Source organism: Eurosta solidaginis, chromosome 4 (genome assembly GCF_040869045.1).
Source record: "Eurosta solidaginis isolate ZX-2024a chromosome 4, ASM4086904v1, whole genome shotgun sequence".
Taxonomy (NCBI): domain Eukaryota; kingdom Metazoa; phylum Arthropoda; class Insecta; order Diptera; family Tephritidae; genus Eurosta; species Eurosta solidaginis.
The window spans coordinates 162,378,969-162,388,347 of record NC_090322.1 but is presented as its reverse complement, the minus strand read 5'-3'; the positions used below and the strand labels follow the sequence as shown (position 1 = coordinate 162,388,347).

The 9,379-nt window shown below is 36.1% G+C and overlaps 1 protein-coding gene across 2 annotated transcripts in view; it reads left to right on the top strand.

Annotated features, from left to right (window-relative positions):
- The first annotated feature begins 2,497 nt into the window (after window positions 1–2,497).
- Window positions 2,498–9,379, top strand: part of LOC137248287 (galactokinase-like) — a 143,589-nt gene continuing 136,707 nt past the window's right edge. The window contains exon 1 of one of the 2 annotated variants that reach the window (XM_067779161.1): window positions 2,498–2,514. The gene's annotated coding sequence lies outside the window, so the exon portion shown is untranslated. The other variant, XM_067779160.1, reaches the window with a different exon arrangement.

Here is a 9,379-nt window from a genome sequence, read left to right as displayed (position 1 = left end):
AACTGCTAAATTCCTTCATCGGCAACGTTTAGGCGCCGCTGCTAAACCATTCTGCTATCATAGCGGTTATTTGTCTGTCTTCATTATTTCTACTTCTATCTTGTTTCTTGCCAGTTGATTTACACCGTACTGCGACACCTGTTGCAGAATCGATGTGAAAAGTGAACTTGTTTCATGTCAATGATGCCATAGTGTCATATTAATTGACACTTTTTCCCCGTGCTCTGGGATGTATTAACAATTTTTGTTGTTATATCGGCCTACTGATTTGTAAGATCGCGGGTTCAAATCGAGCTCAAGGCCTGAAAATAATTATGTATCATAACAATAATAATGATAAATAATTATTGTAATGCCTTTAGCTCGATTCGAGCCCGGGATTTTACAAATATAACAAAAAAAAAATTTATAATTCATAAGGTTCGTATAAAACTAATATTCATCTTTGAGGTCCATTTTAACCATCTGGAGTTTTACTAATTTGTAAGTTATCAAAACTTTTGCTTTTTCTATTCTATCTGAAGCTTCGAGTTTCAATTAAGTGCAAGGAATAAAATGTAAACTAACATCTGTTTGGCTAGGTTTCGTGTATTTGCAATAGATTTTCACGACTTGTTCTAAAAAATATTCACAACTATCGATTTATGTGGGGGTTGGTCAACCTTTATTGATGCATACGAATATGAAGCTTTATGATAGCTTGCTATCCTCCAGATAAAACAAAAATTTAACTGGAGATGGTGAAAACTGATTGATTTGTTTAGAGTAATTACTTAAAGTTTCATTCAAAGTCAACCAAAATATCCTACCAGCATATTGTAGCTTCTATTGCTTCTGCTCTGTTATTTTTAGATTATTTCTTTATAAAATACTAACGTATACGGCAGACGTTGTCCTGCCCTATATTTAAAAACACAACTTTCCTTCCCTCTATCACTCTCTATATCACCGAATAGGTTCCAACTATACTACTTTTACTTACATTTCTCCTTCTTATCGCTGTTGTTTCATTATTCTCTTTATCTCCACACTCCTGTCATTCTCATTCTACCTCTCACTCATAAAGCCATTCCCACTTCTACTCCTACTCTCATTCCCATTCCCACCATTACTCTCTCTATCACTCTCTTCACCACTCCCAACTAACTGTTCCAAAACTCTATACAAATTAATGTAAAGGTATATTTACTTAATTTTTATTAGTTTGAGACCATAGCGGAACGATACAAGGTGGCAGCATGGTGACATACCTACAAACATAAATAAAAATTTCATGTACTTTTTTTTTGTAAATTCGATGGACAAATGTCCAAATCGTACTGCGCCGTATTTTGATGTTTCCAATCAAATAAAAAAGCTTAAAATCAGCTGTCCCATGCTGCCACCTTGTATCGTTGCGCCATGTTTGAGACAAAGAGAATCTGATTTTCGACAAAATGAGATCTTTATTGGCTGTGGCCGTGATACCGCTCACTTTCCCGAAGTTTTATATAGCCAGCAAAATACATCACTAACACGTAAATCTACCCTGAAAATTTTTGTGAAGATCAGTTGAGTAATTTGGGCGCCTGTAAAACACATGCATACACACATACACACACCCGTTTTTATTTATTAGATCTGTGGGAATAACGGAAGTGGAATTCATTAGATTAAGCTATTTAGCAAGCGAAAATGGCTAAGTCAATTTGTATTAAATTCTTTAATTTTTTACGAATTCTTAGAAATAAAATTTTATTAAGGTCCTATATTTTTGGGGCTAGTTTCAAAATAGTAATACGTTCAGCTCATTTGTAGTGTTGTGTTGCACTTTCTACAATGTTAATGAGCATATTGGTACGCCAGAACATAAGGAACGAATAACTCAAAACAAAATCTTAAAAACAGCTGTGTAACTGAATGAATGAGCAACTAAAAGCCCCGTCACATAACCAGCTTTTCATATAGATAGGTTTAATCTTATGCATTATGAGTAGATTGCAGGTATTTTTATGGAGAACTGTAGAAGAGACGACATTGGCGCCATCTGACATGAAAAAGTAGACAACATGAAAATTTTGTTGCAAGCAAAGCATAAGAGGAAGAATTTGAAATTTGCTTTGTCAAAGGGTGCTGGCACACTTTGCAAATGCAACTATTTTTCCCACTCGTTGGTAACTTTTCTAACATGTTTCGCAATTAAAAAATTGCAACATAACAAATGAGTACGACAAAAAATATGTTAGCAAGTATTTTTGTTGTATAAGGAGAATATTTATAACAGTGCTTCGTGAAATTTTGTATGTGAATGGGCAAAGCAAAATAAACTTTAATTGCGAAGTCCACAGTTCCTTTATATTTATAAACGCAACATAGTGGTTGATTGTGGCGATGTTACTGGAATGCATAAGCTTGTGTTAGACGCATCTATATGAAAAATTTCATTGCGCCGCGGCCTTAAGTAAGTGAGCAAAGGCCTGTGCAACCAGTTCATTGAATTGCTGTTTGGTGTGAGCACCAGCTACACTCGAGCAAGTTAGTATAAATTTCTCCTTTGAATCTTCTTCCACGCCTTTTTGTGTATTAAATTTGATATTTTTTGAGGGCCTTTTGTTGGTTTTTTAATACTTGCATTCTTATCGCGGGAAATAATTTGTCAATGTTTATTCCAACAAGTGTTTGTAAAAATTTGTATGATCAGTAATAAAATTTAAGTGTTAGTTATAAAAATTTAATAATTGAGGAAAAGTGTTGGACTAAATGTAATCTTGAAAATCAGCGGATGGAAACGTGGACAGCAGCAAAAAGAGCTCTGCTGTGAAAGTAGTATAAATAATTTTACATCAGTGACAGTGACAAAGATAACTAAACCAGTAGTTACGTTTCTCTCTGCGGTAGTTAGGTATGAATCATGGCGGAACGATACAAGGTGGCAGCATGGGACAGCTGATCATACCCTCTTTTTATTTGATTTGATACATCAACTTTCGGCGCAGTACGATTTTGACATTTGTCCATCGAATTTACAAAAACAAAATACATTGAATTGTTATTTATGTTTGTAGGTATGTCACCATGCTGCCACCTTGTATCGTTCCGTCATGGTATGAATTAATGGTGCAAGTGATTTTTAATTTGTTAAATTTCGAAAAAACTTTCATCACATTACGCGATACAGGACACTAAAAGCCGCGGCACAATTAAATTTTTCATATAAATGCGTTTTACACAAGCTTATGCATTCTAGTAGCATCGCCACAATCAACCAGAATGTTGCGTTTATAAATAGGAAGGAACTTCAGGCTTGGCAAGTGGAGTTTATTTCTCCTTCCCAATCACATACAAAATTTTGCGAAGCGCTGTTATAGATATTCTCCATATACAACAAAAATACAAGCTAACATATTTTGTGTCGTATTCATTTCCTATATTGCAGTTTTTGTTGCGGAAAATGTTAGAAAAGTTACCAACGAGTGGGAAAAATAATTTCACTTGCAAAGTGTGCCAGCATCCTTAGCCAAAGCCAAATGTCAAATTGTTCTTCTTATGCTTTGCTTGCAACAAAATTTGCAAGTTGGCTACTTTTCTAAGTGAGATGGCGCCAGTGTAGCTCAATCTACCGTTCGCTGCTTATGTGACGGGGTTTTAAGGCTTTAATTTAATAGTCCCTATCAGGGACTGTAAAAAGGTAATTTTTCATAAAAAAATTGTTTGCAAACAATAAAAACTCGGCTTATTACATGGCCTAATACCACCTGGGTTTTGGGAGTCCGAATATATACTATCAAATATCAAGAGAAATGTTAATGTAAGAGAGAGAGGGGACTTAAAGGAAATCAGCATGAAATGAAGATAAATATTTTATAAATTTCCTTTAAATAAATAGCCTAAACGCAGCACAAAATGCGTATTTAAAGCAGTGGTCGGGGAAAATTAAAATACAGGTGTATTATTGAGGGCGAGAGCACGAACAACCCTGCAGGAAGTAAAAGTAAGAGCTGCGGCATGCAGATCCTGAATTTTTAAAAAACCATTAAATCAAAAATTTTGGAAAATTTGATTTTTGATTTAGAGATAGTTAGAAATATTCCCAGGTCCCTTTACTCATCAAATTGTACTCGATTCGAAGGGTAACTGATATTTTTACATGCAAGTACATATGAAACTTGGTTTGCCAAAGCGGCTTAAAGGGCCTGGGAAACTTGTCATATTCATAACGCCATAGAAGTAGCCATATTTTTACTTAATCGCATCAATTGGCATCAGTTATTGCTGTCTTAACCTAAAAATCGTGATATTTTCATAAAAAAGAAGAAAGCGCAAAAAATTTCAAATACGATCCACAAACAATAACTATCTTAGTCAAAACTTATCTAAAACAATAAATACAAAATACAAATAATTAATAAGTTCACCAACTCAAATATATATAGGTTATGGATATGGCGAGAAACCAAAAACCAATTGGTTGGCTATGGTATGATTATGGCTAGGGCGTTATGGTATGGCACCATTGACCAATTACATTGATGTCCATAAGGTTGGTTGGATCAGCTGTTTTATATGGATATGGTTACGCCAACTTTGCCAGGGCTTTATCATGGCAAGTATAGGTGCCGTAAACAGAGAAGTACACATTATTTAAAAATATTGTGGCTGTTTAAAAAAGAAAAACATAAAGGTACATTCAGGTAAATTTTATGACTATTTCGCTAAGTTGCTTTACACATTCTGTCGTCATTTTTCAAGAGAAGAGGTTTACCTTTCTCGATGTTTTTTGGGGGAATCTTAAAATTTGTGCAACGGCCGTGCACAGTGTTCATTCGCTGCTGTCTCGCCAACGAGTGAGCGTTGGAGAGTAATGACCGAGGAACAATGACGTTTTTCATATAGATGCGTTCAATGCAATCTAATATAAACCCACGCCAGTCATTTTCTGTCCAAAATGTCTCATGTACATACAAATTGTATGAGAGCAACCCAAATTGAATTTGCTGCGTCAAAATCCAACTCGATTTCCAATTTTTGTTTTGCGTGACATTTAGATTTGACGTTTGCACACATGCTTTAAATTGTCGCAATGCATGCTTATTTGGGTTAGGGCAAAAAACGCCGGTTGTTTGCGTGCGCTAAAAAAACGCAGTGCGGTTTTATTAGGTTGGCATGTTATGCATGCAAGCAGTGTTGCCGTTTTGGTGCTTTTCGAGCCAGGTCTAGCCCTTTTCTTTGCGATTAGCTCCAAAAATTGCGGTTTAGCTCCTAGCTCTTTTTTTGGCTATCTTTAAAATGTTTGGCCCTTTTTGACCCAAGTCTATGTCGGCAATACGTAATGTGAAATTTGTAATGTGTTTTATGTGTGTAGAAGTTTTATTTCATTTGGTACTCAACTAATAACAAAAAATGTAATCGATAAACTGTGTCATAAGGTTATATATTTGCCGTTCCAACTTGTGCAACAGCATAGTGTTACCTTCTAAGAGTTTCGACCCTCTAACCTCAGATTATAATAAATTTTTGCCTCCTGTACCTTATTTTCATTATACCTTTGAAGAATATATACGAATTAAAAAAGGAGATAAATGTATAGACGAATATATTGAAAGAAAGATATATAATATATGTCGCGACTTCATAATTAAATTCGTAGAGCACTTAAAGCAACGCTTAGCGCAAAATATATATATAAGAATTGTGAAAACTCAATTGTTTTTATATTTCACAAATGAAAAAAGCAAGTATAGCACTGATGAAATAACTAGGTTAGAAATGTAGTGGAAGCACATCTATCTCCAAAATTAGAAAAATGTGACTTCATCTTTAAGTTTTTGGTTTGAGGGTAAAGAGTTTAAAAACGCTTTAAATGATAACCCTTTCCAAGAGCTTGTTGATTTTGTGCTTACATTTCTTTCGCTGCCAACAAATAATGCTTAAGCTGAAAGAACGTTTTCAAATATGAGTATAATTAAAAGCAAACACAGAAACAAAATGAATTTAGTTATGTTGAATTTGCTTCTGACATTAAGAGGTGGTCTTAAAAGGTTGAATAAATGCTAATATGACCTTGAAATGAACAACGATCTCATCATAGATTTTGAAGTCTAAGGCTCTTCATACATATCTCGTTCCAACATAAACTTAAATATCGAACGATACCTTGCCGCCAAATGGCAAAACAAAAGTTAAAAAATAAAACGTATTTTTGTTGCTACAAAATATACAATGAACTATAAAAACAATATTATTTGCGTACATCTATTGTACCTTGTTTATTTTTTTTTTGTGAGTTAACTGTATCTTTTTTATAACCTTGTTTAAGTTTGTTTTGAAATAAATGTGAAAACTTACATTGAAAAATATGCATACATATACTTTTAGCTCTTTTTGCAACGGATTTTGGATTTTCTTGAAGAAATTTAGCTCTTTCTAGCCCCAAAGAAATTTTTTTCCTGGCAACACTGCCTGCCAGTAATATCGCCACAATCAAGCAAGATGTTGCTTTTGTACATATTAAGGAACCTCAGACTTGGCAATTGAAGTTTATTTCGCCTTGCCCATTCACATACAAAATTTTGCGAATCACTGTTATAAACATTCAGACTGTACAAAAAATATACTTGCCAACATATTTTGTGTTCTACTGATTTGCTATATTGTAATTTTTAACTGTGATAAATATAAGAAAAGTTACCAACGAGTGGGAAAAATAAGTTTAATTGCAAATTGTGAAAGCATCCTTAGCCAAAAAAACTATCAAATTCTTCTTCTTATGCTTTGCATGTAACAAAAGTTGGAATATAGCTACTTTTCACGTGAGATGGCGCTAGTGTCACTCGAGCTGACGTTTTACATAAAAATACGTGCAATCTACTCATAATGTATAAGATTGTGTTAAACGCATCTATATCAAAAAGTGCTTATGTGACGCTACTTTAAGAATATGTTTGAAGCATGGCTCATGGCGCGCCGATCACTTCTTTAAACACAGACGTAATGTTGATAAATTTCGAATTATAATGTTCAACAATAGCTCAATATTGTTGTTGTTGCAAATTGTGTCCACTTTTTGCTTTCGGAGATGACTTCTTAAGTTCCTAGAAGGCGGCGCCCCTCCAATCAGATGTCTGTTGGGATGCCTATGTTTCTGAACATCGAACAGAAACTATTTGTTCCACATTTCATTTATCCCTTATTGGGGATAATGTTCTGAAAAGACATCCTCTTGCAGTTATAAGACCGATATTTTGTTTGTTTATTTGTGTGATGGTGCTACGGAATTTTAGGAAGCCATACTGATGATTGGCAAGTCGTATGTTTGCGGTGAAATAAGGAAGCTCGACGGCTTCAAATGTTTTGGCTAGCGGTACCATCTTCCCCATGTTCCATTTCTCCGAGATGACGAATGTAGACAGTGACGGGTTGTAGACTAGCGAAAGGTATTTCAATCCCTCGCAACCAAGGTATTTAAGCATCTGCATGCCAATTTCGTCTAGGCCTCCTGTTTTGGGTGGTTCATAATGTGAGATGGTTTCTTCAACCTCTGTGGTGGTAGCAGGAGACGTACTGTGTTTATGCTTACCTATGTGCGTCTGTTGGCCTGCTATCTGGATTTGTCAACCACGAAATGCATTGCTTATTGTCGGCAGAAAGCGCTCACATCCGATAGGACTTTATCGCCGAAGGCGATGGATATTTTGTCATTGTATCGGTTTTGAAAATGACTTTACGCTTTACCAAAGCTTTCCTATAACGGCACAAAGGTAACATTTCTTTAGATGTTCCTCCTATCTCGCCCCCTTGTGTATGCCTACAAGCTGTTGATGTCCATAATTTGAGGCTCGCTAGGATCTTGCTGTCCTACAATGTCACAATCTCTGCTTGCGTTGGAAAGTGGGGTCAGGAGTTCTTCTAGGGGATATAAAATGAATCAACGCAGAGGGCATCTATGGTGACTGCGAAAAGCTCGTTCAGCTCATCGTTAAATCATATTCATTCATAGCGGTCGCCAACACGTAGAGGTTCGTAAATCTTTTTAAGAGCTTTCACAGATTATGTCGGTTTTGTGTAAATGCTGTTAACCAAAAAAACAAATTATATTACTATTTCAAAATTATGGCTGCCTACAGTGGCGTTATTGCCAAAATAAAAATGCGCCAATTCTTTTCGCGATGAGAGTATGTTCTTCACTTTGTCCTCATTCACCATAAATCTCACCTTTTCTCCCCTTTTCCAGTTTAGAGTAAGCAAAAATTACTGTGTTTAGGTCGGTAATATCAATGTCGTCCGTATATACCAGTATTTGCACGCAGAGCGGTTAAGTTCTACAGCTAGTATAGTTTTCCATAGCATCCAATCAAAGGAATTGAACAATAGGGGGTCACCCTGTCCGAAAGCTCGTTCAGTTTCGAACGGCTCAGACAAGTCCATCCTAATTCTCAACTGCTGTTGTTGCTCAACGTCATTTCTCATAGTCATATAGGTTTTGGGGGGAAAACAAATCCATGATATCGAAGCCGTCTTGAAATCGACGAAGAGGTCCTGTGGACTTTGCAAAGAACACTTACATTCAAATCGTCGGGCATGCACTAGTCCGAGTGATAGATGCTGGTCCATGCGCCTTACTATCTCTACGCCGTCGTATTTGCACAGCTCCACAGGTAGTCCATCAATACCCGCGGTATCGTTGTTTTTAATCTGGAAGACACAAAACTGAAATTCATTTTATGAGCGCAATTACAATTCTTTCTTTGCTTTTAAATATACCTTTAACATTTTTGTGCAAAAAGTTTCAAGTTAGCGTTTGCATCCCGAAACGATTTTTCAAAGCTTCTCATGTGAAAACAAGGATGCGTTTCGCTTGTGGGAAATTAATTTTTTAAAGAACATTACGTTTTTAACCTTACTAGTCTGCCTAAAACTCAAAAATTACTTGATCGATTTCGATAATTATTTACCATTTCGTTTGCTATGGCTCAGGGATGGCTTAGAAGACATTTTTTGGAACAGTAGGCGATGCTACGCTCTTCGCTTTATCTCGGTAATTTTTTGAAAAAGGTATCAAAAGTTTATTATGGAGAAACCATATATACGACAGGGTTGCAGGAAAGGAGCGATGTGGGTGTGGTGCTCTGCGATTGCAAATGAGAGTTGAGTGAAAGTAATTGCAGTGGGAATAGAAGTGAGAGTGAGAAAAACAGTGGATTTGGATTGGGATCGGGAGTTTGAGTGAGAGTAGGAGTGAGGGTTTTCATGGGAGCGGGAGTGAATATGGAAGTGGGTGTTCGAGTATGAATAGGAGTGGGAGTTAGAGTGGAATTGCGAGTTGGATTGGGAGGGAGAGTGGGGATGAAAGTGGGAGTAGGCGTGTGGGCTGTGTTGAGAGTGGAAGCTGGAGTAGGAGTTA